The sequence below is a fragment of the Hibiscus syriacus genome, unplaced genomic scaffold, assembly GCF_006381635.1.
Source record: "Hibiscus syriacus cultivar Baekdansim isolate YM2019G1 unplaced genomic scaffold, ASM638163v2 tig00111650_pilon, whole genome shotgun sequence".
In the NCBI taxonomy this organism is placed as follows: Eukaryota; Viridiplantae; Streptophyta; class Magnoliopsida; order Malvales; family Malvaceae; genus Hibiscus; species Hibiscus syriacus.
In genome coordinates this window covers 1,940,393-1,968,279 of record NW_024063146.1, presented here as the reverse complement: position 1 = coordinate 1,968,279, position 27,887 = coordinate 1,940,393, and the positions used below count along the sequence as shown (strand labels likewise).

At 33.6% G+C, this 27,887-nt stretch overlaps 1 pseudogene; it reads right to left on the bottom strand.

Moving 5' to 3' along the window:
* Window positions 1-786: 786 nt before the first annotated feature.
* Window positions 787-26,624, bottom strand: LOC120166929 (annotated as a pseudogene).
* Between the last annotated feature and the right edge of the window lie 1,263 nt (window positions 26,625-27,887).

Sequence of the window (27,887 nt, the reverse complement as noted above, 5' to 3'; positions counted from 1 at the left end):
ACCTCAAAGGCACTTTGAATATGGGAAATGATCAAGACGATAGAAATTCAGTCCAAGGTTACTGTGCATTTCTTGGATCAAATATCATATCTTGGAGCTCAAAGAAACGAGTTGTACTACGCTCAACAACAGAAATAAAATATCGCAGCCTAGCAGTGCATCTTCTGAACTTGTCCGGCTTAAATCTGTATTGGATGACCAAGGTGTTGCACTTGATGAGGTTACCAAGACGTTGTGTGGTAACACCAGTTCAGTGTTTTCGGCATCGATTGCAAATCAGTTCTTCATTCCAAAACCAAACATGTGGAGCTTGACCTACATTTCATTCGAGACGAAGTTCTGAATCGTCAATTGCAAGTCAACTACATATCGGCGGAACAATAGTACATTGATACTCCAACCAAGGCACCTCCCAACGCACCAGTCGTTCAATTCTGTAGTATACTTATCACAAATCAAAGTTTTCTTCCTGTATTTGCTGCCAAGGAACCTTTTTTAAAGGCTTAACTACATGCTCTAGACTCTTCCAGTATAAATAAATATATGCATTTCAAGAGTTGACTTGAATCATAATTTTATTGGCATACGAAAGCTAATTTGAAACATTATAGTAATATTGATGAATAAAATAATGATCATAACTATGACTTTACCATGATAACCAACGCACGGAAATATCAATTCAACTAAGGAACATGTGTGAACAGCATACATTCAGTGCAAACATTGTAATCTATCTTCATAACTACGTCCTTCCAAGTAACCGTACAAGTGGTGGTGTTTATACATCAACATAAAATGTGAAATTTGCATCAGGGAAATTAGAAAGAAAAAACGAAGAAGGAACTAGAACTACATAGAGCATAAGGCTAATAAATGTTTAACGACCAACATTCAAGCTTGAATAAGTTACTGAAGGTTCCTTAGAGCCAGGGGAGACTGATGGTAAAGATACATGATACATAGGAACAGGCATCTTTGCTGGCAGATTAGGTATCGGTGACTCCGAATGAAGAACATGAATTGCTTGCCTGATCGATGGCCTCGAATTACAATCTTGGTGAGTACACCATAGTCCAACAATCATCAAACATTCCATTTGCTTTTCATCAAAATCCTTGTCCAATTTCCTGTCAACAGCCAAAAGTAGCTCTCCTTACCCATAAAGACCCCATATCCATTCAACCAATCCCATATCAGATTTTCCACCAGGATCAACAGATTTCCTTCCCGTTGAAATTTCTAAGAGGACTAGGGCTGTAAATGAGACCAGACAGATCGCGAGCTACTCGAGATCGACTCGATCTTGGCTCGATAAATACTCGGATCGAATGGACTCGACTCGAGCTCGAACTCGACTCGAGTTCTTAACAAGCCGAAACGAGCTACTCGATACTCGACTCGAAAAACTCGTGAGCAGCTCGAAAATATATTATATTATATTTTTGATTTTTTAAAATTACATTATTAAAAATATATTAAAAATACATTATTGATGAATAAAATATTCTTGAATTGAAAATGATTAAAAAATTATTTTTATATTTATTTTAAATTAATAAAAAAATATTTATCTAATGACAAATATTCAATATATTTCTAATGATAATATTTTAAATAACTAATTTTTAAAATTGTTGTTGTATTTTTAGGTTTCGGGTTCAAATATCATAAATATTAAAGGTTTGAGCATTTAATATCAATATATATATTGTACTTACCTCATAAATCGGTACCAAGTCTATTAATTAATGTATTTGTAATGAACCTTAAACCTTAAACCTAAACCCTAAACCCTAAATCCAATTAAGTGATAGAGATTAAATTATGCACATGAAGGTAACATACAAATTATGCAAAATGATGTTATGTGACTCCTAAATAAATCATTCACGTACTTATACATAAACATATCAACATGCAAAATAAATATACACAACTTATTGATTAAGACATGATTTTATCATATCTTAATGATGATTATCGACACCGTCATTGCTTTCAAACACTGACTCACCAACACAATATTTCAAGAGCTGACTTGACGACATAATGTAAACGGAGATTTGATGTACAAATACAACTAAAACGATGGGATCATATTTTATCATACCGTAGTCAAGAGGTTAACATCAATATCATACAATCACCATCGGTGTCAAAATATTCGTATTTTACCTTCTTTATTCTCATGGAAATATTTTATTTGAAATTCACTCAAAATCGATGAAATTCATTTAAAATTTTGATATACTAATACTTCGATCCATTCTAACGATTGTCCAACATTACTAATTTTGATAATTTCAAATTTTGGAAGACTCGGTTCATTATTATCCTACTTTGGTTCATCTTTGTTATCTCCCAAAAAATATATATTGATATCTAAGTGAAGAGAAAGGGAAAAGAAGAAGAAGCTTGTTATTCAGCTCATCAAGTAAAGAAGAAGAAGAAGAAGAAGAGCAAGGGGAAAGAGGGGTCGTTTACATAATTTCAGGTCAAAACCCCTCAAAAACCTCTTAAAGCTAAATAGCTATGGTGGAAAATCCAAATACAGCCAAGCCAAGTAGGGAAAAATTAAACGTGGTGAGCTCCACGAAAAAAATATAGTTACTAAACACATGGAAACCCTCCTTTGCTTCAAAACCTTGATCCTCCGAGCTATTGAATATAATTACAGGTCACTGGTTATTGTTTCTCTCTTTAAGGTTTGAGGAAAAAAACACCAACAAAAATAAACTATATAAAATCATCAATGATCCAAAAAAAATATGTAAAAATCTTGTTTTGCAGTTGTTCATATCAGATGAACTTAAGCAAAGCCAGTTGTAGGCATTTCACGAGATCCTTCACTGTCATCGAAAACTCAGCTTCCATCTGCAGACGACGAGTCGACGATAATAAGTTAATTACCATGGAATATTCGAGGTTTAAGTCAAGGGTTTTAACCTGTAAATCATACAATACCTGAGCAACAATGGTTATGTCAAGAGTGGCTTGTCCGAAAGGCAATACATTGGTATTGAGCACAGAGAGATGGAGCTTTTCGACTTCGTTTAGGGGGATGCCAGTTGGTCATGTGAGTTGATATCCCACATCGGTGGTGTTTGGGGAATAAGGGGTAAAGTGTGTGTATAAAAGGGGATGAGTTTCAGCAAATGAAAATTAACCCGTTTTCGAGATTGAATTGAGCTTGAAACGAGCTTAAAATCGAGTTTTTTTAATCGAGCTTCTCAATCGAGCTTGCATCGAGTTTTTTAATCGAGCTTTAATCGAGCTTGAGTCTCGAGCTTGAATCGAGCTCTTAAAATTTTTTTGAGTTCGAGCCTTTTCGAGTTCGAGTCGAGTTTCAATATTTTCTTTTGAGTTCGAGTCGAGCTTGAAAATTTTAGGCTCGCGAGTTTTCGAGTCGAGTCGAGCTTACATATAAAGTTTTCGAGTTCGAGTCGAGCTCGGCAATACTCGAGCTCGACTCGGCTTGTTTACACCCCTAAAGAGGACGACCCCAAAACTGTAAACATCTGACTCCTTACTAGCCCTACCTGTACTTATGTACTCCGGAGCCAAGTAGCCTAAGGTTCCAGCCAACCATGTTGTTTTGGGACCTAGCTCATGGTCCATCAGCTTAGCCAACCCGAAGTCACCAAGCTCATTGAAACTGGAATCAAGCATTACATTGCTTGATTTAATGTCTCGATGCACCACACACTGCTCCCACTCTTCATGAAGGTATAGAATTGCAGATGCCAATCCAAGCGATATTCGGTACCTTACTGGCCAAGTCAGAGGAGCTTTGTTACCAAAGAGGTGCGAATCAAGGCTACCATTTGGCATGAATTCATAGACAAGCATGAACTCATTTCGATCGTGGCACCAACCATTAGTTGTACCAGATTCCTGTGCCTCAACTGGCTAATGACCTTCACTTCAGTCACATACTCCTTTTTACCTTGTCTGGATCCACTTGAAATCCTTTTAACCGCAACCGCCGTGCCCAAATCATTCAGGTACCCCCTATAAACTGCACCGAATCCTCCTTCACCCAACTTCCTATGTTCTGAAAAGTTATTGGTAGCTGAGACAAGATCACTATAACAAAACCTTCTAGGTCCAGCCCCTCTTTTGAGGTCATCGTTAATGCCAGAAGTTCTTTCAATATTTTGATGTGATCTTTTCCTCCTCCAGTACAATAAAATCTGAAATCCTATGCATCCCCTGATTATTAGAACACCGAATGGAACTGCTAGACCAACAATTATTCTGATCCTGTTCCTGTTTTTTCCCTTGGTTGCCTTTCTTTCCAAACTAGAATTAAATTCCCATGACACAAGCTGATGTCGCTCTATAAAGTTACTTGTAGAAGCTGAAATCCCTACTATGGCAGTTTCCGGCAGAATTTCAGACAGGTCAATTTGGTGAGAAAGACTAGAATTGCCTTGAGATGTAGAGTTCTGATAACTCCAAGTGACGCTCAAGTTCCTAGTACTAGCATTATATGAAATCCATGCATCAGCAGTGACTTCACTGTACAAACTAAAGTTCCAGGGAGCATACGTAACCAAAGAAATCGAGTTGATGTTGATCCCAACATGCTCGACTGAAGGATCCCATTCAGGGTTGGGAAAGTATCAAACTCAACATGGACTTCCTGTTTCCTAGAAGAATCACTGGTTGTAGTGCTAAACAGGCCTAGAAATCCACCTGCCGAATTTGGTGGAATTTCGGAGCCAATAGGGGCAAGAAAGAAAGCAAGGCCTGCTGCATATCTAGCTCGACCTTGGGTGTCGATGATGAAGGAGAAATGAGAGGTGAAGTCTGTAACTTGTCTAGTCTCAGAATTCAACAGCTCCAACATTGGGCCTTGCAGCACCCTGGTACGGTACGGCTGTTGCATCCAAGTCAAAACGAGGTATATTAAAGGAAATGGAATTAACACGAGGAAGAATGGAAGTGAAGAGAAGGAGCTGAAGCGAAATTAACACACCAGAGAAAGGGTTAGCCATTGCTATTCTAGATGAGGAATTTTCAGAACATCTGTAAAGATGTTACATTAAATAATATATTGAAGCATTGGCTTGCCTTGATGCAAGTAAATTTCGTCGAAGCTGAGGCTAAATTTTCAAGGCATAAAACATTAAGATATAGAAAGAATACTATCAGAAAAAATATTAAACTGATCGTGTTATTGCTTTTCAATCACGCTTCTATATATTAAACAATCGATAAAGCCATAAATTATTTATTAAACAATTGCTAGTCATATCTTATAGATTATTAACCATAAATTCTAGCATTACGTCAAAATAAAACAATGAGAAAGTATAATATTTCTAATGCCAGAAGTTTACTTTTGCATGTATTATCCCATATTGCTTCATTAATGTTCTTGAATACATCCCTTTTATCTGAAAAAACAAATTTTTGATTGATTAAATGGGTTGTGTTGGCTATTTTGTTTTAAATGTGAATTTTATTTATTCAGAAAAAACTTAAGAGTTCATACAACCAATACCGCAAACAAATAACACATAAACAAGATTCAGCTCTCTACAAAGAGATCTATTAACAGATTCTCTTTACTTATGGGCAATCCTACCACTCTACATCTTAATGTTTCCTTAATACAATGGACAATCGCCTCCTCTTGTAGGGATTTTTGTTGGAAGAACCAAAAATATCTCTCCCTCTACACATGATAAATAAACGAATTCCACGCAATTTTCAAAACAATAGTAAGCAAGGATTTGCCCTTAAGACGAGAAATCGCCCAAGCAAGCTCCCAACTCCAATTGCTCTTTCTACGCTACAAATGGCAAGCCTGCAGCACATTCAACCACACTGTTTTAGAAAACGTGCAGCCGAAGATGATATGGTCTCTGGACTCAAACTCACTACCATAGAGAACACAAACAACATCCACATTAATACCAAAGGAAAGCTATCTATCCTTTGTAGGCAATCTATTTAAAATTTCCATCCAAGAGATGACCGAGTGCTTTGGAATGTGAAACCGATTCCAAACCAATCTATGTCACTCCACCTTGCCCCTCCTTTGCCTAAATATCCTTCCAAATCTCAACAATAGTGAGGTTATGATAAAAAAAAATCCAACCGCATCGCAGTCGCCCTCAACTTCAATAATCTTCTCCAAATCCAACTACTCCTACTTTCACACTCAACTGCCAAAAGGTAAATCCCTTAAGCACATACTCATAAATCCAAGCAACCCATAAAGACTTCCCTTCTAAGAATTGATTTGATAAGCATGAGTAAACAAACTTTATTCCAAGACGCCAAGTCCTTGAGCCCTAATCCCCCTTCAGATTTAGGACAACAAATAACACTCTAGCTAACATGAGCCCCTTTAGTAGCCTCGTCTCTATTTCTCTAGAAAAACCTCACACACATTTTATTGACGCGTTTAATGAAAGCCTTGGAAAGACTAACTGCCTACTTCAAAAATTATGAATGTTAAAGATGACAGCTTGAATGAACTGAACTTTCCTTACATAGGACAAGTGTTTAGCTTCCCAAGTATGCAACCTGCCCTCAATCTCGTCCACGAGAGGCTTGCAATCTTTAATAGTGAGCCTTCTTGTAACTAAAGGAATATCCAATTAGCGAATAGGAAACCTCCCAAGCTTTAGACCAGCATCCTCCTCTATAAACATTAATTCATTCCTCGAAATCCCTGAAGAGAAAATCTCACTCTTTTTAGCATTGAATTTCAACTCCGAGTATTGGTAAAATTCTTGCATAACCAACCAAAGTTCCATATCTGGCAGTTGCATCAAGCATCTTAGAAAGAACATTCATAGAAAGCACAAACAAATAAGGGGAAAGGGGGTCCCGCCAATGAACCCCCTTATACACTCAAAGTAGCCCACAAGACCTCCATTCAAGAAATTGAGAACTTGGGCGAAGTGATACAAATCTTAATCCAATTAAAGACAATGGGTGGAGTCTCTAAAGCCTCAAGAACTTTAAGAATGAAGTACCAACTTAAAGAGTAAAAAGCCTTCTGAATATAAACCTTGAGAGCACATCTAGGCAACAAGGAAGTTTTGACATAGCCTCGGACAAGTTCTTGGGCAATTAGAGTGTTATCGATGATATTTCTTCCTTGAACAAAGGAGTTATAACTATTAGATATAATACCATCCAGATAACCATGATTCTTCTAACAATTATTCGAGTGATACACTTGTAGATAACACTACAACGTGAGGTATGCCTAAACTCCTTCATTGAAGATGAGTTAGGAACCTAGGGAGTTAGTACTAGAGTTATACTGTTAAAAGCATGGTGCATAAAGCCATGATTGAAAGAATATTGCACAGCTCTCAAAGCGAAGTTTTTTGTGAGGCGGTTAAAATACGACTAAAAAATGGTGTGACTAGTTAAACAAGTGACTGGTTAAAATCGATATCGGAAATATTATACGATTTCATCAGAAATATTATTTGAGTTGGTAATAAAAATGGTAATAACCAGTTATGTTATCGTCCTATGTAAAATACGCCAAAAAAATATAGAAGATAACATAACCAGTTAATTATTGGAAACATTATCAAGCATAATAACATATTAGGTAGCGCTTATGTAACGTAATAAGTAGCACCTTTTTAAAGCTGATGGGGCTTTGAAATCCAATGATAATAAAATAGGTTAATGACTTCATTTGTTATTAGTGTTATCAATATATTAGGTAACACCTAAAATGTTACCAAAGTTTAAGCTGATGGAGCCTTAGGAATCCGACGATAACATAATCGGTTAATCACTGGAAACATTATCAAGCATAATAACATATTAGGTAGCGCTTACGTAACGTAATAGGTACCACCTTCTAAAAGTTGATGGGGCTTTGGAAATCCGACGATAACAAAATAATTTAATTACTTAATTTGTTATTTTACTTAATTTGTTATTAGTATTATTAACATATTAGGTAACGCATAAAATGTTACCAAAGTTTAAGCTGATGGAGCCTTAGAAATCCGACGATAACATACCCGGTTAATTGCTAGAAACATTGTCAAGCATAATAACTTATTAGGTAGCGCTTATGTAACGTAATAGGTAGCGCATTATTAAAGCTGATGGGCCTTAGAAATTCGACGATAACAAAATATGTTAATGACTTAATTTGTTATCAGTGTTATCAACATATTAGGTAACGCCTAAAATGTTAACAAAGTTTAAGCTGATGGAGTCTTGGAATCCGACGATAACATAACCGGTTAATTACTTGATTTGTTATCAACCTTTATCAACATATTACCATACAATGTTTACTCATATTATCATGATACCGATTGATTGAATTTTATTACTTTAAAGTAATAGGTTTCGAAATTTTTAGTATGGAATATGTGTGTGTGTGTGTGTTAATACATTTTACGTGCAGATTGTTTGAGCCTTTATGTGGAATTAACCAAAGTTAAAGATAATGAAGCCTTAGAACCAACGATAACATAACCGGTTAATTTCTTGATTTGTTATCAAGCTTTATCAACATACTACCATGAACATTGTTTATGCATATTATCATGATACCGATTGACTTTAACCTTTTTCATTGTCAATTAACCTATTACTTAAAAGTAATAGGTTTCATAATTATAAAAATGGAATATATATATATATATATATATCAATACATTTTGAGTGCAGATTGTTTGAGCCTTTATGTGGAATTAAAGTATCGAGACCGATATAACAAAGTTTTGAAAAATATATAAAAGTTTAAACTATTATCATTATATGATATAATTTTAATGTGTACCTTGTAAATTTACCTATTACTTCTACAATGCTCTTTATATATGGGTTATGAGAATGTTGGATTTACACATAAAGACATCTACAATACACTTGAAAGAGTTAAAGCAATGGAAATCGTCAATGGGGTGTCAATACACTAATTGCTTACTTTTAACCGATATTTGGCATACCAATAGTTGGACCTTTCCATATGTTCCCTTGTATCGTGTATTTGAACCTTGCCAAACAGTCTGTAGAATAGAGTCTCCTGCAAGTCATGGTTAGAATCAATTATGTAGTTGGGATTATCTAGGTTAATCATGTTGATTGCAAAGATAATAAAACCCCCTTGCAGGAACCAAATGGTAAGCTAGGAATTGGTAAGACAAGCTTCATTTGAGGGTTTAGGAACTCAACCCCTCCCACGTAAGGATTGCATGGTTGAACATTACATACAATAGTTGTATTTAGTTCTTGAATAATTGTTCTTCATTGTATATAAGGATAGTTGTAATGATATTCGTTCTCGTTTTGAAACCAATAAGTATCATGCATGCACTACCCTATATCCTCGAGGCAAATGACAAGAAATCTGGCACTTAAAGATTTACCAAGAGCACTAGTTTCTGCTCTGTATAAAGACCGAACCTAGAATCAACTTTGCCATTATGACTATACTGCTCAAGAGAACCTGCTGAATGATAGGATTTGCACACAACTGCGAGGATTTTATGGGAAATCCCAAGTACTCGGCTAAAATTCTGCAACAGAGATCCATACTTGGGGTTTCCCATAAAATGTTTGCGGATGTGTGCAAATCCCTTTATTTAGCAGTTCTCTTGAGCAGTATAGGATAATTGCGAGTTGATTCTTGGTTTAGTCTTAATGTAGAGCAGAAGCTATCGCTCTTGGTAAATCTTTAAGTGCCAAATTTCTTATCCTCTGTCTCGAAGATATAGGGTACTGTATGCATGATACTTGTTGGTTTTGAAACGTGAATGGATATCATTACAACTATCCTTATATACAATGAAGAATAATTCTTCAAGAACCGAATACAACTATTGTATGTAATGTTCAATCATGCAGTCCTTACCTGGGAGGGGTTGAGTCCCTAAACCCTCAAAAGAAGCTTGTCTTACCAATTCATGGCTTACCATTTGGACCCTGCCTTCCGGGTTTTATTGGCTATTCAGTCAACATGATTATATGCTTCCTGCATCATTTGGCATTCAGTCATACTGTCAAGATTTTAAATTTGTAATCAATTAAAAGTTCTTAAATACTTTAATCTAATTACGATTTCAAGAACAATTATAAAAATATATTGATACTGACTAGAAGTACATATATCCTCTCAGTGATTGCTTTCGATTTTCTTCAATGTTGATACTCTTGGGCTCCATTTCAAGGTCATCATCTTCACGAACAAATATTGAACTTTCTACCTATAATAGGTCTCAAATGTTTCTTTAATTTGACAACCCTAAACTTAAAAACCTAACCCCTATTTTCAAATACTGAAATTCTAAAAAGTAGGGTTTTGACAACATACCTTTCGATTCGATTGCATCAATAAACAAACAAGAATGCTTCAAAAAGTGCACTACTACTATTTCACAACAACTAACTTCCATTGATCTCTAAAACTATGGTTGTCTTCTATCTATTTCTCTGGTTTGGGATTTCCTTTGTAATCAGATATGTTATTTATATTGAATACTCTTACCAAATTATTGATACTTTTGTGTAAGGTATCGATACTTTCCAGACGTTTTATATTTGTGTAAACCGGTATCTTTTTACCTATTTTGTCATATTAAAATCGATTTTATCTATTTTCAACCTGTTATATTGACATGTATCGATACATGTGTATTATGTATCGATACTTTCTACGTGCATCAAGTTTGGGAAGAATACTGGATAAAACGTATCGATACATATACAACAAGTATCGATACTTTATGTTAACATATTTTGTCATTAAATCGGTATATTTTTTACCACTTACATTGTAAATTTACCTATTACTTTGAAGTAATATGTTTCAAAGTTTTAGGAATCGATACTTCTCATATGTGTATCGATACTTTATAGGCGCAATTATGAAAACCGATTTTGTCAATTTTGAACCTGTTATGTTATTTGTATTTAATCGATACCATTACCCTTACTGAAGTATCGATACTTTTCTTGAAGGTATCAATACTTTCGAGACATTTTGTTTTTATGTAAACTGGTAACTCTTTACATGTTTTGTCATTTTGAAACCGATTTTATCAATTTGTATCTTGTTATATTGTCATGTATCGATACATGTGTATTAGGTATCAATACGTTCTGCGTGCATCTAGTTTGGGAAGCATAGTGGAAAAAAGTATCGATACATATACAAAAAGTACCAATACTTTATGTTAATGTATTTTGTCATTAAACCGATATATTTTTATCGCTTACATTGTAAATTTACCTATTACTTTAAAGTAATTTGTTTCGAAGTTTTAAGAATCGATACTTCTTATACGCGTATCGATATTTTATAGGCGCAATTATGGAAACCAGTTTTTCAATTTTGAACATGTTAAGTTATTAATATTTAATCAATACCATTACCCTTTCTTAGGTATCGATACTTCTGTGTAAGGTATAGATACTTTTGAGATGTTTCATTTTTTGTAAACCAATATCTCTTTACTAGTATTGGCATATTGAACCTATTTTTTCAGTTTTCAACCTGTTATATTATCATGTATTGATACATTTTTCTTAGGTACTGATACTTTATAGGCACAATTATTGAAATCAGTTTTGTCAATTTTTAATCTGTCGATTTTGTCAAATTTTAACCGTTTTGTCAAATTTTAATCGGTTTAGAAATTCTAAGTATCAAAACTTTGTTGTCGAGATTATAAAAAATGATACTTTAATAATGTGTATCGATAAATTTGCAAGCAAATTCTTGTACAATCATACTGAAAGTTGGAGTAAGTGTACAATACTTTAATAACTAGTATTGATATTTCAACAATCCTTAAATATAAAATATAGATAAGTGTAGTATGTATATTGATACAGAAACATAAGTATGAATAAAAAATTCTGACCAATCATAATTTTGAGTAACAAGATGGAAGACTGGATGTGAATAATGCCTTCCGGATAGTATTCATTTCATCTAGCTCATGAAGATAGGATAACCGTAAACCAAAACTGTCTAAGAGAAACATAGTTGATGTAGAATCAATTGCATATTTAAAATTTCAAAGGCGATGCATTTGGTTCTCAAACATTTAAAGCATCGAAAGCATATCAGACTTATGATTTGGGTGCTACAAGGGAAATGCAATTAAATGCAACCAAAAAATCTCGAGAATTGAATGGTACATCTTTTAATAATAATGTTAAATAATTGAAGATACACACATAAATCAGAAGTATCTATACTTGGAATTTCGAAACCTATTACTTTAAAGTAATAGGTAAATTAACAATGTAAACGGATAAAAGTGTTCCGGTATAATGAAAATAGCCGTAAATGACAAGTTACAGTACTTGTCATATATTGATTTTTTAAAGACGGAATGGAATGGTCGATCGGTCCTGCAAATGATGATAATGATGTGAGTTACTATATCTATTTTACTAAATGTCTTTAATTTTCAATGCTTATTTATAATTACAATATGTCTATTGCGTCTTAGGACAATGATGACATTTAGAATACTGCAAGTCCTGTTCTACACATATCGTAAGTATCAACATAACTTGTAGTGTGTATAACAAACATGTACAACAACCTATTGCTAACTTTGCTCATCTCATACATAATTTCATTAATACAACATTATAATTCACATACAAAATTTGGCTTACATCATCACTTATGTTTTTCCATGTGTCTCATGCAAGCCACTGTCAACGCATCTCTCCTTGTATTTTGATCGTGGCTTATGAGATCGTTTAATATTCTCATACGATCCCAATCTCTAATAACCTATATTCAAATTGTCAGTATGTTAACCATAACATTCAATCTAAGACTTTTAACTTTTTGACCGCAAAGTAATTTTCCATTCTACTTACCAAATCATTTGTTCACCCTCTAACAACGATCCTTTCCATCGGCATAATCACATAAATGCCTCAATCATGTCTGTTAAAAATTTGATTACCACACATGTCAAATATGAATTCCACAAAAATTACACGTTTAATTTATGCTAACATTACATACCCATTCAATTGCGCATCATCTTATGCTCCACAAATTTAAAATCTTTCAATGGGACCTTCAGATGCCCACATGCATGTACAAAAATGTCTTTCTTATTAAATTTATCTAATATGGTTATCTGCGTAAAAAAATATCAAGTTATATTACAAACAAATTATACATTATAAACAATTGTTTCCTTTCATACATATCAATTTCCTAGCATCTTTCATTGTATTTTTGGCCCCTGACATTGTAAATAGCTATCTTATACGGTTGAAACATAAGAATCCATTTCCAACACCAACAAATACCAATGGGTATCATTGTTGTTTATTGTCATAAGGATATGCAATAAATGTGACACCCAATTTGAAAAAAAAACAACATTTCTTTATAAATAATTACATACAAAACACCATTTGCAATTTGTATGGTATCTTATCGTATCACAGTCGATTAATTTTGAATAGTCTTTCAATATATCTCCCAAAAGGTTGTAACATGGTCAACACTTGACATTCCTTCCAACACCATATTTTGCATTTCCTCCACAATCATTATTAATTGACCATCTATAACACTACTTTTTAACATTTATTATTTTAACTCACCACTAAGTTGTATGGAATGTAGCCAATCTTCCATTCCCCCGTATCTTATTTGAATCGTAAACCAACACCTAGCTGACCAAATCAATAACCTAACAAAATTAATTACACGATTACAACATATTCACTAGGTTTTAACAATTTATACTTTCTACTTACTACACCGCTAACCCATGCCATAGGTTTCAGCGTTGCAACGTCAGCTACTAAGGTGTATTGATTTCCCAATTGGATTACAACATCGCTGTATGAGGAATTTGATTAATATTTTGTCATGAAATATTTAAATATCACTCAGGAAGCAATATATTTCACTGACCTCGATTATAACCCACTATTCCATATATATTCACACATTCAACTTTCATATACATGAATTTCTCTTGGTATTTTCACTTTTTCAACATACAATTTTGCTTACAAATATTAGTCACAACAAAATCATAAAAATCAAATTCAATTTTCTTTTATTTAGCTTACCTTCTCTTCTTCTTCTTAGGTGCAGATATTCTAAATCCAGCTCAACATCCATTACAATCTCCGGTGTTCGCATAACATTAATATCCTTCATCCTCACTTCATCCATATTTTCTTCTTCATCTTTTTAATTCATCGTATTTTCCCTCCATATAACTCTTCATATCTTTTATTTCATCCTTCATTTTTCCCCTTCATCCAATTTTTTCTCAACCACTCCCATCACCCCTTAAGTTTACCCCTCAATTCCACTTTTTCTTTAAGCACTCCATCAATTTTTCCACCCATTTCCCCCTTATAGCTCTCAATTGCCTCTTCAATTTTGGATTATCTTTGTAAACAATCAGAAACGATTTTTTTAGCTCCGCTAACTCATCCATCAAAATGTCAAATTTACTTGAACCGTCCTGACCATAACCCCCTACTACCTTCTATTATTTATTCTCTTTTTCCTTATCTTCCTTCTGTTCCAGTTCTATCTCTTTTCCAGTAACCTTTAAAATTAAATTTCAATATTAATGCATTGGATTATATTCTTAATATTATATAATTACTTTTATTACCCTTTCTTGCTTGCTTGGTCTTTCCAACTTCAACTTCATCATCACTCTAACTACTTCTTCCTTCCCCATGCACGGATGTGTGCCACTTTGGTTATTTGGAATCCCGATACATTTGCATAGTCAGACAAAAAATCGAATAATACAACGTGCATTTATAATTAAATTTATCATTTTATATAATAACTATACTATCATTTTATATAAAAACCCAACACGTCCTTCAACTCATTTACCTCTAAGATTGCTATGTACCCTTTGAGGTATCTCTGGCTTCAGCCCTTCTGAAAGCTGATTATTGATTCAATCAATCTGAAATGGACATATTTAGACCAATTCAATTCACCTTGCAAGACTTTATCACAAATTAACTTCATATTGTCCTTACTCGAGATGTATCCCCCGTTGGACAAAGAAAGATTCCGACAAGGTACAATAGTACTCGTGCCTTCAGATTATCCCCCTCGTAAGCTCCACTTTTAATTTCCTCTTCAAGTCCAACATATGCCACCTTGTGCTTTAAATCATATTTCATAACAAGTGTTTTCCAGTAAATCGTCTTAATGACTTCTTTAACACTATTGCCTTTATCTTCTAGCCCTAAGATAACTACAACATATGGGACCCCCAGAGGAAATGAATAATCACCATATTTAACTCTACATTGTTCTACATCAAATTCCTCCACCAAGGATGGACACAATTCTCTCTGAATTGGTCAATATCTTACTCTGATCAAAGATCTGAACCCTATTTCTTCTAGCACATGAACTTTATTCTTCTCCTTCAGGTGTTTAATTATGGAGTTCAGTCTTTTGATGCTACACCTTGTCGACACTTCCTACATTTTAAAAAATATATAATGTTATTGTTCTTATATATTTTTTATCACAATATTTACAAGTTTAATGAATACCTTTTTTTCATGTGTTTTCATCCAAGATTTGTATTATTGTCTATCCTTTTTGGAACATATCACGTACGGTTCCTTCTCAGCATCACTCATCGACTTCCATTTCTCCAACACCTCATGTTTCAACTAAAATTAACCATAAATATTTCTTAATCAATACATTAACGCTAAATAATACTCAATGTCAAATTCATTTTACATACCGAACCGATGTTGTGATTACCAACTTCTTTCATCCTTTGGCATTTAGTCATATTGTCAACATTTAAAATTTGTAATCAATTTAAAGTTATTAAATACTTTAATTCAATAACCATTTCAACAACAATAACAAAAATACATTGATACTTACTAGAAGTACATATATCCACTCAGTGGTTGCTTTCGATTTACTTCATTGTTGATACTCTCGTACTCCATTTCAATGCCATCTTCACGAACAACAATTGCATCATCTATTGACTTCATTTTTCCTTCATATATCAGTTTATGAACATCCAAGCATTAAAATAATGTAAATCAAATCAAATAAATGTTACATTCAATTTATTCAATATGCAAGTATCGATAACTAATCTTATAATAAAATTGTTTCCTTCAAAGGAATCGAAATACTCTCAACTATAAGTATCAGTACATTTATACAACCTACAATATCATTTTCTACCTATAATTTTATATACAAGTATCGATATTTATTTTCTACCTATAATATCACTTTCTAACTCTAATCGGTCCCAAATCCTTCTTTGCTTCAAAATCCCCAAACACGTAAACCCTAATTCCTATTTCTAAATACTATAATAATAAAAAAAACTAGGGTTTCCTTCAAACGAATGAGAATACTCTCTACTACAAGTATAAACACATTTATACAACCTTTAATATCATTTTCTACATATAATATTATATGAAAGTATCGTTATTTATTTTCTACATAGAATATCACTTTCTACCAGTAATCGGTCACAAATACTTTTTTACTTCAAAAACCCCAAACCCATAAAACCCATATTTTTTATTATTGTAATAATAAAAAAACTAGGGTTTTGAAAACGTACTTTTCAATTTGACTGCAGCAACAAACAAACAACTTCGCTTTAAAAACACCTTCGTTCTATTTCACAGAAACTATTACGCTTCGATTTCGAAAACTACGGTCGTGTTCTATCTATTTTAATAGGAAATGTAGTTATGCCTTTGATATTTTAAATGAATATGTTATTTATATGTAATCAATACAATTACCCAAGTCTCGATATTTTTGTGTAAGGTGTCGATACTTTTGATACCTTTTCATTTTTTTTCTTTTAAAAGTATCGATAATATGATACATATACTTATAAAAGTATTGATATCTTCAACATATCTGGTAGAGCTTTACCAGTTTTTTCATATTGAAAACAGTTTTGTCATATTTTAACATGTTATTTTGTCATGTATCAATATATGTTTATAAAGTATCGATACTTTATAGGCATTATTATTGCAATTCTTTTAAATTCCTAAAGTATCGATAATATGATACATATACTTATAAAAGTATCGATATTTTCAACATATATGGTAGCTCTTTACTGGTTTTATCATATTGAAACCAGTTTTGTCATATTTTAATATGTTATGTTGTTATGTACTGATATATGTTTCTAAAGTATTGATACTTTATAGGCGCTATTATTGCAATTATTTTAAATTCCTAAAGTATCGATAATATGATACATATACTTATAAAAGATTCGATATTTTCAACATATCGGGTAGTTCTTTACTAGTTTTGTCATATTGAAACCGATTTTCTCATATTTAAACCTGTTATGTATCGATACTTTTTTCTAAAGTCTTGATACTTTATAGGTGCTATTATTGTAATTCTTTTAAATTCCTAGAGTATTGATAATTTGGTGCATATACTTAGAAAAGTATCGATATAAATTTCAACAATTTAGGTATCTCTACCGGTTTTGTCAAATTGAAACTGGTTTTGTCAAACTTCAACCTATTATATTGTTATGTATCGATACTTCTTTACAAGGTATTAATACCTACCGACAAGCTAAGTTTGTCGGTTGTCAAATATTTTAATATTTCTTCATGATTTATACATACAACATTATTATTACTCAACATTTCTAATAGCGCTAAACTGACTTTATTAAGTATCTTATTATGATTATGGTAATGTCGTATATTAGTATGTCTTTCCTGAGACAACCCCATTCTCAAAATATCAACTTTCACAATATTTCAGGCATCCTTAAAAAAATTTATTAGTAGAAAATTAGACAATTATTAAACCCTAAATAAGAAAATATAAGAGTGACAAGTTAATCAAATTATTATTAAAAAGAATAACGATGTTCCTTGATTTAAAGAACCAAGGCCAAGACTTTGGCGTTAATCAAACAACGTGTCCTTAGCAATTTAAAGGTAAGAACAGACCTCTACCCTTTTGTTTTAAAATTAATGAACCTATTTCATTTTGGTGACCACTGGTAGAATATTTATTTATTTGAAAATATTAAAAAAGAAATGTCTAGTTACTTTAAGACCATCCTTTTCAATATCAGAAAATAAACGGACATTCTATTTTAATAAAATTATGGATTTAATTATTAATTTATAACTAATGAATTATTAAAGAAGATAATTTTAAAAGGATATTTTTAAACTTAATTAATTTCTAATTGAAGAACCTAAACTAAGGCTTTAATTAATTAGTAATTAAATTAAGAGATTTTAAAATCTAATGGTTTTATTCTATGTTAAAGTGTGTGACTATTTTGAAAGATTTTAAGGTTATCATTCAATATTAATAATTAAACACATTCAATATTAATAATTAAACACATTTAATAAAATAATAAAGACAATTAAAATCAAATTAGTGACTAAATTGAACTTCATCAAAATTCAATGAAAGAATTATAAGCATTTAGGGACTAAAAATAAAATAAAGTAAAAACCACATCCCGAACCAAAAACACGCTAGAAATAGGGTGGTTTAATGAAATGATTTGTCCAAAAGTTTACCACTATATAAGACAAAATTTTAAGACAAGCCTCATTTTCAACTTTTCAAAATTTTCTCCTCCCCAAGTTCTCTCTACTTGGCCGAAAAATCCATCCCAAACTCTCCCAAATTCTTCAAATGTTCATCATTTTTCATCCCATGTTCATCCTAAAACCCTACTTTAATCCTCCACAAACACCAAAATACCACCACATACATGTTTTTCAAGATGAAAAGCCAAAATTTTCCATGAACACTAACATGTTCTTCCCCAAAACCAAACTTTAATCTTCCACTAACACCAAAAACCACTCAACACTTGTTATTTTTGGATCAAACACCCAAAACCCAAGAACATTTCCAAGAACAAAGCCTAATGTTCTTCCATCTACCCAAAGCCTAAACAAAAACCCCAAATCCAATAAGATTTCCCAATCTTCACCCAACTTGAACCACCAACCCAAGACTGCCCGACCATTCTCCGACCATCATCAACCACCCAATGACTTCGAATCTTCCCACAACCATCCACTTCCTTTATTCGAACCGTAAAAAAAACAAAGAAAATAAAAGAAAGTCTCACCTTCAAGCTCAGTCAAGTCTCCCACGGTGGTGACAAACTCCTCTGATGAAGATAAGCCTCATGCTTTACTCTTTTCTTCTTATAATTTTTGAGTAGTGCCTTGAGTATTTTTGTGATGATTCTTGGTTGATTCGTTGGTGATTATTGTTAATGAAAAGCCTCCCTTTTTATATTGGTGAAATTTAGCTCTTGATTTAACTGCTCCTGCTCAAATTCTGTTGCAAACGGTCGAATCAAACTTGTTTACTCTAGATTCAAGAAAATCTTTATTTCTATTTTTTAAAATTTTTTTATGCTTTTTCATAATCAAAATGTGATCGTGTTGTGGTGGTGACAACAGTAGTGTGGCGAAGAAGACAAAGTGTCTGACGCGTGTGGCTCACGTACTGGCGAGCACTCCAGCCAGTAGGTACTCGCTAATGGAGGAGTATATGCTTCCTTTGGATGATGCAATCTTAGCAATTGGATCAAATCTAGATTGAATGGTTGAGATTCTTTTGTGCTTCTTTACTTGGATGGGTGATGTGGCTCAATGAGAGCCTTTAGATCTAGTTTCTTATCCAAGGGCTCTAAAGAATTTGTGCTTTCTTCTCAAGGATATATGATATGTTAAAAATCTAAGCCATTGGATCTAAGGCTCATCAATTGTCCACAATTGCTTGGCTCTCTTCACAAGGATGAACAATGTGTCATCATCAAGTACACCTAAAAAGTAGTACCACAATTAATACATTGTACCATTTAAAAAATCTAAGCAAAAACCAATACCCCATACCCATAAAAAGGGTTTTTCCTTTTTCCTTTTTTATTTCCTTATGTATATATTTGTAAAACAAACATGGACTAATATTTGGGCATTGACAAAACAATGTAATGGATTTATTTATTTAATAAAATGAGTTCTTTTTTGGGTTTTTTATTATTTAAAAAAGAAAAACAAAATGGGCTTGATTTAATATGGACTATATAATATGCTTTTTAATATGAAAACTATATGTAATATATGTACTATTTAATGAAAACTATATATTAGAATATATGTCCCTTTAATATGAAAACCATATGCTATATACATACTATATACTATATGCCAAAATTATTTTTTACTAAAACCATTTATATTATTAAATATATACTATACAATATAATATGAAAAATGCCATGTCACCACTCGGATAAAATGGGTGACGACAAAAGGTAAATCTGAATATGTTTTCAAGCTTACCCGAGTGGTATATATGCTTTCTAAATTCCTAAAATGATGAAAAGATAATTTCTAAAAACAAGAGATAATTCCTAATTTGAATTTCAAAAATGCGGCTGATTCGTTCTTCATTCTATATACGATGACTGAACCTTCTGGAAGTTACTGACTCGATGCCACTTCAGACGTGTCATGCCTAAAGGCATGCCCACCAATCCATCCTTGACTCTAAAAACTCATAGAATTCTATCATTTTAGTGCAATTTCAAGAATCTAATGTCCTGCACAAAAAATGAATGAATTAAAACAAACAAATCAACCTCAAAAACTAGTAACCAAAGAGCAAATTACAGACAAAATAATAGCTAAATAAACCACCTATCACGTACACAACCATGAGGAAATATTCATCCCCACCATACTTTACCAAAACCAAAATAATTTGATCCGTGTTAGGTTTTTATTGAGGCGTGTGTGAACAATTTCGTAGGAACAACAAAAAACGATCACAACAGTAAGAACAATTGTAACACCACGTACCCGGTCACAAAAAATGACTAGGATACCTGAGTGTACATTAGATTTCGAGACAAGTTAGACTGAACAAAAACCTTAAACATGTGTTCTAGGAAGAAACAAATTTAAATTTACAATCACCCACGCTAAAAGATGCATTAAAAAATCACTTGAACATATTCACGGCAACAAACAATCATGCAACATCGAAACAATGTCATTGACACTATGGGGTAAAATGGTCATTTCAAAAACAAATGAAAAATCATATTAAATTAACAATATTTAATATAAATCATCAATTAGTGACATGCAAAATTTAAGCTTTATCATATATCATTCAGGGCCCAATTGAACATACAAACCTAAGGATCAAAACATAAACAATGTAAAAGTTACATTCGAATATAAAACCTACAATTAATACTTCCACTATGTAATTCAATATATTAAAGTGTGACAAAACAAATATCATCAAATTCTGAGTTAAGTTCAAGTATTAATTAACAATTCAATTTCTAGACTAATTTAAACATCTGCAAACTTTGTAGGGTCAAACTAAGACTTAGGGACACTTACAACCTTTAATGAATCATATTTTACCGTTTTTCATCGAGCACACAGCGAAGGGATTGATCCCTTTTCACGGGGGGTCGATCCTTTAAAAATAGTAGGTTTGGAATCGATCCTTTAAGCAAGGGATCTATCCTTTCACCCAATGGATCGATCATTTTTCTGAAAAATGAAGATTTATCATATGAACATGCAAGAACATGCCTACAAACTTCCATGTAATAGATCGTATGCTCTAGATACATGCTTAAACACCTTCATACCACTTTATACATGTCAAATTACATATGTAACATGCATCGTAACACCAGTCAACACAACATACATGAATTAAGAATCAAAAGTCAAAGATTGCATATCAAGCTCACTTTTCACAAGTCACCTAGTACAATTATGCATTTTGATTCATTGCATGCATCATATGAGCCTAACATATTCCATACACAAATTGTCACCTGTCTACACAAATCACACACTTGCTTAAGGCACAATTTAACATTTGATCATTGAAACACATATGAACATATATTAACATGCATACAACATCTTTTAACAACACAATCATTCTTTAGAATCATGCTTCAATATAAAATCAACATTCATGCTTGATCATTATAAGCTCATTAAACAAACATAACCAATAGTTAATTGAAATTTCCTAAATAGTTTCCCACATTGCCATATTGTTCAAATCAAACCACACACACTTTATTTTGTATTATCCTTGCTTGATCACCACTGAGTGCTCACTCTTCACCTCCAAAACAAAACTAATCCTCTGAAAAAGTGTTAAACAATTAGTGTGAGCTATAACCCTAGTGATCAACAATTAGTGTGAGCTATAAGCCTAGTGATCAACTAACATTCTAGCAAGATGCTTACCTCAAAGTTAAAGAAAACACCTACATACAAAGTTGTCTCACTTGTTTTTACCTTAATGATCATATCATCATGTCATGCCATCATAAGTTCATAATGCATCACAAATACATTCTAAATTACAGAATATCATCATGTTAACATCATCACATTCACTTCTATAAACACAATCACTCATGCACAATTACCTTGTTAGCAAAGTCATGAAATATACATAGTTCCCATTAGAAGATCAATGGTTTTTTGTTCAAAACACAACTCAATCATTGGATAAATGAACTCCACACTACTCCTTTTTATTTTTGGACTCACATGAAACACATCATGAATATGTTCAAACTCAGGCAACAAACAAATATGATAAGCAATAGGACCAACACAATTTAAGACCTCATAAGGCCCAATAAACCTCGAGTAAGCTTCCCCTTGCAACAAAAATGCAAAATATTTTTCCAAGGCGAAACCTTCAAGAAGACAAAATCACCCACTACATACTCAATCTCATGACACTTCAAATCAACATAAGACTTATGCCGATCAAAAGCAACTCTTAACAGATTAATAACCAACTTAAACTTGTCCTCTGTCTCCTGAACCAACTCCGGACCAACAACATGCCTCTCACTCAGCTCGGTCCAAAAACAAAGGAGTCTGGCACTTCCGATCATACAACACCTCAAATAGAGCCATGTCAACTGTTAATATCACTCTCAAGAACCAAAAAAATCCATAACACAAGAACAAAGTGTATCCTCCAACACCTGGATCACACACTCCGACTGACCATCTGTCTGCGGATGATAAGTCGTACTAAGATTAAGCCTCAAACCCAAAGCCTTATGTAAAATCTTTATATACGTCAACATAAAATATATATTCGATCCGAATTAATCAAAAAATGAACATCAAGCAACCAAACTATCTCAGCTATATACAACTCCGCCAACCTCTGTAATGAAAACGTCGTATGTACTGCCAGAAAATATGTACTCCTTAAAAATGATCGACAATCACCCAAAAAGAATCTTTCTTCAATGGAGACAAAGGCTAACTCAACAAAAAATACATAATAATGCGCTCTCATTTCTTTTCCAAAATACTAATTGACTAAGTAACCTGAAAGGACACTAATGTTCATCCTTCACACGCTGACATGCCAGACAATGACAAACAAACTCCACAGCTGCAACCTTCAACCCATATCACTAATACAACCCTCTCAAATCTCGATAGTCTTTATACTACCCGTATATATCACAAATGATCCATTATGCATCTCGAAAAGAATCGCACGCCTCAAATCTACATCGCCAGTAACACATATCCTTCCTCGAAAACATAAAACACTATGCATCTAAAAAAAATCTCACGCCTCAAATCTGCATCAGCATTAACATATATCCTCCCTAAAAAACATAAAACACCCTCAAAATTCAATGAGAAATCACTACTCGAACCACCTCGCACAAGCTGAATCTTCGGTTCCAGAAATTGATCAACAGGCTACAAATCCTCAATATGTAGCGACAATGTAGAATGAACCTGTAACTCTACAACCAAATAACCATCCTTGGCCATACTCAACTTCACAAACAAAGCCCGCAACTCACCCATCGACTTATGACTTAAAGCATCAATAACAACGTTCGTTTTCCCGAGATGATACTCAATCGAAAACCATAATCTTTTAACAACTCAGCCTAACACCTTTGCCTCAAATTCAACTCCTTCTGGGTAAAGAGATATTTGAGACTCTTGGGATCAGTGTACATGACACACCTCTCACCATACAAATAATGATGCCAAATTTTCAACGCAAACACTACCACTACCAACTCCAAATCATGTACGGGATAGTTACGCTCATGTGGCCTCAACTGCCTCAATACATAAGCAACCGACCTACCATCTTGCATCAACACGTACCCAATACAGGTTATAAATGTATTACTATACACCATAAAATCTTCCCCAACTCAGGCTGCACCAACACAGGAGCTTTAGTCAAAACTAACTTTCGCTTCTCAAAACAACAATGCCTCTCCTTTATCCACTCAAACTTCACATTCTTTTCCAACAACTTCGTCAAAGGAGTAGTTATGAAAGAAAAAACTTCCAAGAAGTGATGTTAATACTCAGTTTACCTCATAAAAATACAAACTTCAGTCGCACTACTTGGTGGCTTCCACTCAACAATTACTTTAATTTTATTTGGATCAACCTGAATACCCTCAATGAAAACAACATGACCAAGGAACACCACTTCCTCTAACCAAAACTCACACTTCAAGAACTTTGCATACAATTGTTTCTCCCTCAACACTTGCAAAAAACCCAAAGATGTGAATCATGTTCTTCCTCTGAACGAGAAAACACAAAGATATCATCTATGAACACCACCACAAAATGATAAAGATACGGATGGAAAAAATTCATCAAATCAATGAAAGAAACAAGCACATTAGTCAACCCAAACGACATCACCAAAAACTAATAATGACCATAACGTATCCTAAAAGCAATCTTCATCACATACGACTCATAAACCTTCAATTAATAATACCCAGAACAAAGATCAATCTTCGAAAACACCCTAGCATATTTGAACTGGTTAAATAAGTCATCAATCCTCGGTAAAGGGTGTCATTCTTGATTGTCAACTTGTTTAGCTGATAATAATCAATACACATGTATCGTCCTTCTTATTCACAAACAAAATATGTGCACCCTAATGATAACTCTATAACAAGTTATTATTTAGGACCTTCTTTACTTGGGTTGAACTTGAACTTTAGCATCATTAGGATCATTTTAGGTTTATTTTATCATATTTTGCACCATTTGCACATTGGGAGTGAATTTCTATATTTTAGGCTATTTTATGATATTTTACTATGATTTGGTACGCTTATGCTATGACATTGTTGATGTTGTGGACTTTGTTGTGAGATGATGTCATGCTGGATTGCTGAGCCAAATCTGCAGTAACTGATGACTCAACAAGCAGTTATAGAATTTTTTGGAATCAGAAAGTTGTCCATTCTAGTTGTAAAATGGTTGGAAAAATCATATTTTTCCTATTGGAGGATTCTTTGACCTTTTGGGCTTATAAAATGGGCTAGCCTTCACACTTTTCACATCATTTCTACCTTGCCATTAATTTCCCTAATCTCCTTTATTTTCTACTTCATTGCAGCAGCCATGGCATCTTAATTCCACTATCAGGGAGTACAACAAGTGTGTTGGAGTAGCAGCATCATAGCAGCGGTGGCCGATGGGTTTCTTTTTTTTCTTCTTATTTTTCATAACTGAGAGGGGAAATACTTTGGGTTTAAGTTGGATGTTTATTTTTTAGATGTTGTTAAAATTTGGTTTTGCACTCAAGATGTTCAATTAAATTTTTGTTACGTGACTTTTACTTAATGATATGATTTATAAGTTGGGTGTAAACCTTGAACTATTTTTAGATATAGAAATTGCTTAATGTATGTTTAATCTTGAGTTTTTTTAGATATAAAGATAGCTTAGACTGCATGGTACTTTCGTACAACATCAGACTTTGTGAGAACATTATGCAGCATAGAGAGATCTGTGTTACTGATTTTCGTAGCTTTATCAATAACATGCATAATAGTAATATAGAGATGTACATATATTATGTCATGTTTTAAATAATTGAGAAATGATCAACTGTTGATAATTGTTTGAAGCATAAATCTGTTATTACATCATTATCATATAACTTGCTATTGTAGACACATCATATTTGGTCCATCGGTTTAATGCTATATTGATTCCTTGTTACATTCCCTGATATTTTACTTTATTTTTGTTATCTTTGCTACAATCCTATTACCATATCACCTCAACCTATTCACAACTTTTATTAGTTAAGTTTGACAATTCTAATTGTAAGCAATTGCTCCATGTGGGATTCAACACTCGACATGATAATTCATGTCAAATTTATTACCTTGCGTCCACGGTCAAAAACTTCCTCAACTGAATCTTCAACTCATTCGATGCCAAGCAATATGGAGAAATAGACATAGGAGCTAAATAAATATAAGTATCAATGCAAAACTCTAACTCATGCTCTGATGGAAAACCCGAAAGCTTTTTAGGAAAAACGTCTAGAAAATACATAATCGTTAGAATATCCTGGACCATCAACTCCTTACACCCCAATTAATAACGTAGGCTACAAATGTCTGCCAACCTTGATCCAAAATCTTACTAGCATCCAAAGTCGACACAAAATTAGCAACCAAAACCTTGATCCAAAATCTTACTAGCTCATCCCTATCCGTCATCTTTAATATTACCAATCTGTACCAAATGCACCTGATGCTTGCGAAGCCAATCCGTAGCCAAGATCACATCGAACCCGAAAACTACATCAAATATGCTAGAAACACCTCACCATGGATAACCAAAGGACATCTCCTATAAACCTTATCTACATCTGCAGTCTCTCTTAATGCCCTTGTAACCACTAAACCCTTATCCCTAACACTAACAAGGATACTCAACCGATCAACCAAACAACTATGGAAATATGAATATATAGAACCATAATAAATCAAAGTGAGCAATAGAAAATATTCTAGCAAAAAGGTACATGTGATTATTTCTTTCGGGAAACAATCTTCATGTTAACAAATCACATACACTTTACCACGACCACCAGTCTTAGCCACTCTAGCACGATCTCGGCCTCTACCCCTAGCCTAACCCATCTAACCACTTGTACTAACTCGACCACTTTCTCTAGCCGGAATAGGAGCGACATCTTAAATCTTGGCTCACCTCGGATAATCTCGTAACTGATGACCTAGATCATCGCACCAAAAACAACCTCTATTGAGACACCAACAATCTTGCACGCCTCTTATTGTAAGTAGAACAAAGTGGAGACAGTTGGAAATTCCCTGCTGAAGCAAAAACCCTATCAATCTACCTTAGAAGAGAATCTTAATAGTCACCTCTAGGATCATAACCACGAACTCTCTTCACCTAATGGCTATGAGATTCAACATCTCCATACCTTTTCCTAGAAAACTCTCTGATAGACACAACTACTCAACATCTCGTGCCTGATCAACCAGTGTATCAAACACCTCTGACGAACTAGTGACCAAATAAGCTCTATTCTCTCTCTTCAAACCATCTTTGAACCGTTTGCACCTCTTAACCATGTTCAAATCAATCTCTCTAGCATGCTCACTCAAGCACACAAACTCCACCTCATGCTTAGACATCAATAACCAACCCTAAACCAAATCAAAAAAATTCTTCTTCCTCATATTCATTTATCGATTCCCTAAAAACTTGCAACGAAATACTTCCAGAGAATAAGTCCAAGTTAAATGATCCTCAACAATGCTCCTACGAATTATCGACCACCAACGATGTGCATCTTCCTAGAGCAACGACGCCACACAACCCAACTTTTCCTCATCACTTCACACTATCTGCTCTAAGATACACATTACACTCTCAAGCCATTGCTCAGTAACTGTCGACTTAGTACGACAGACAACACTGAACTCTTTGGCACCCAACGCTCTCAACCT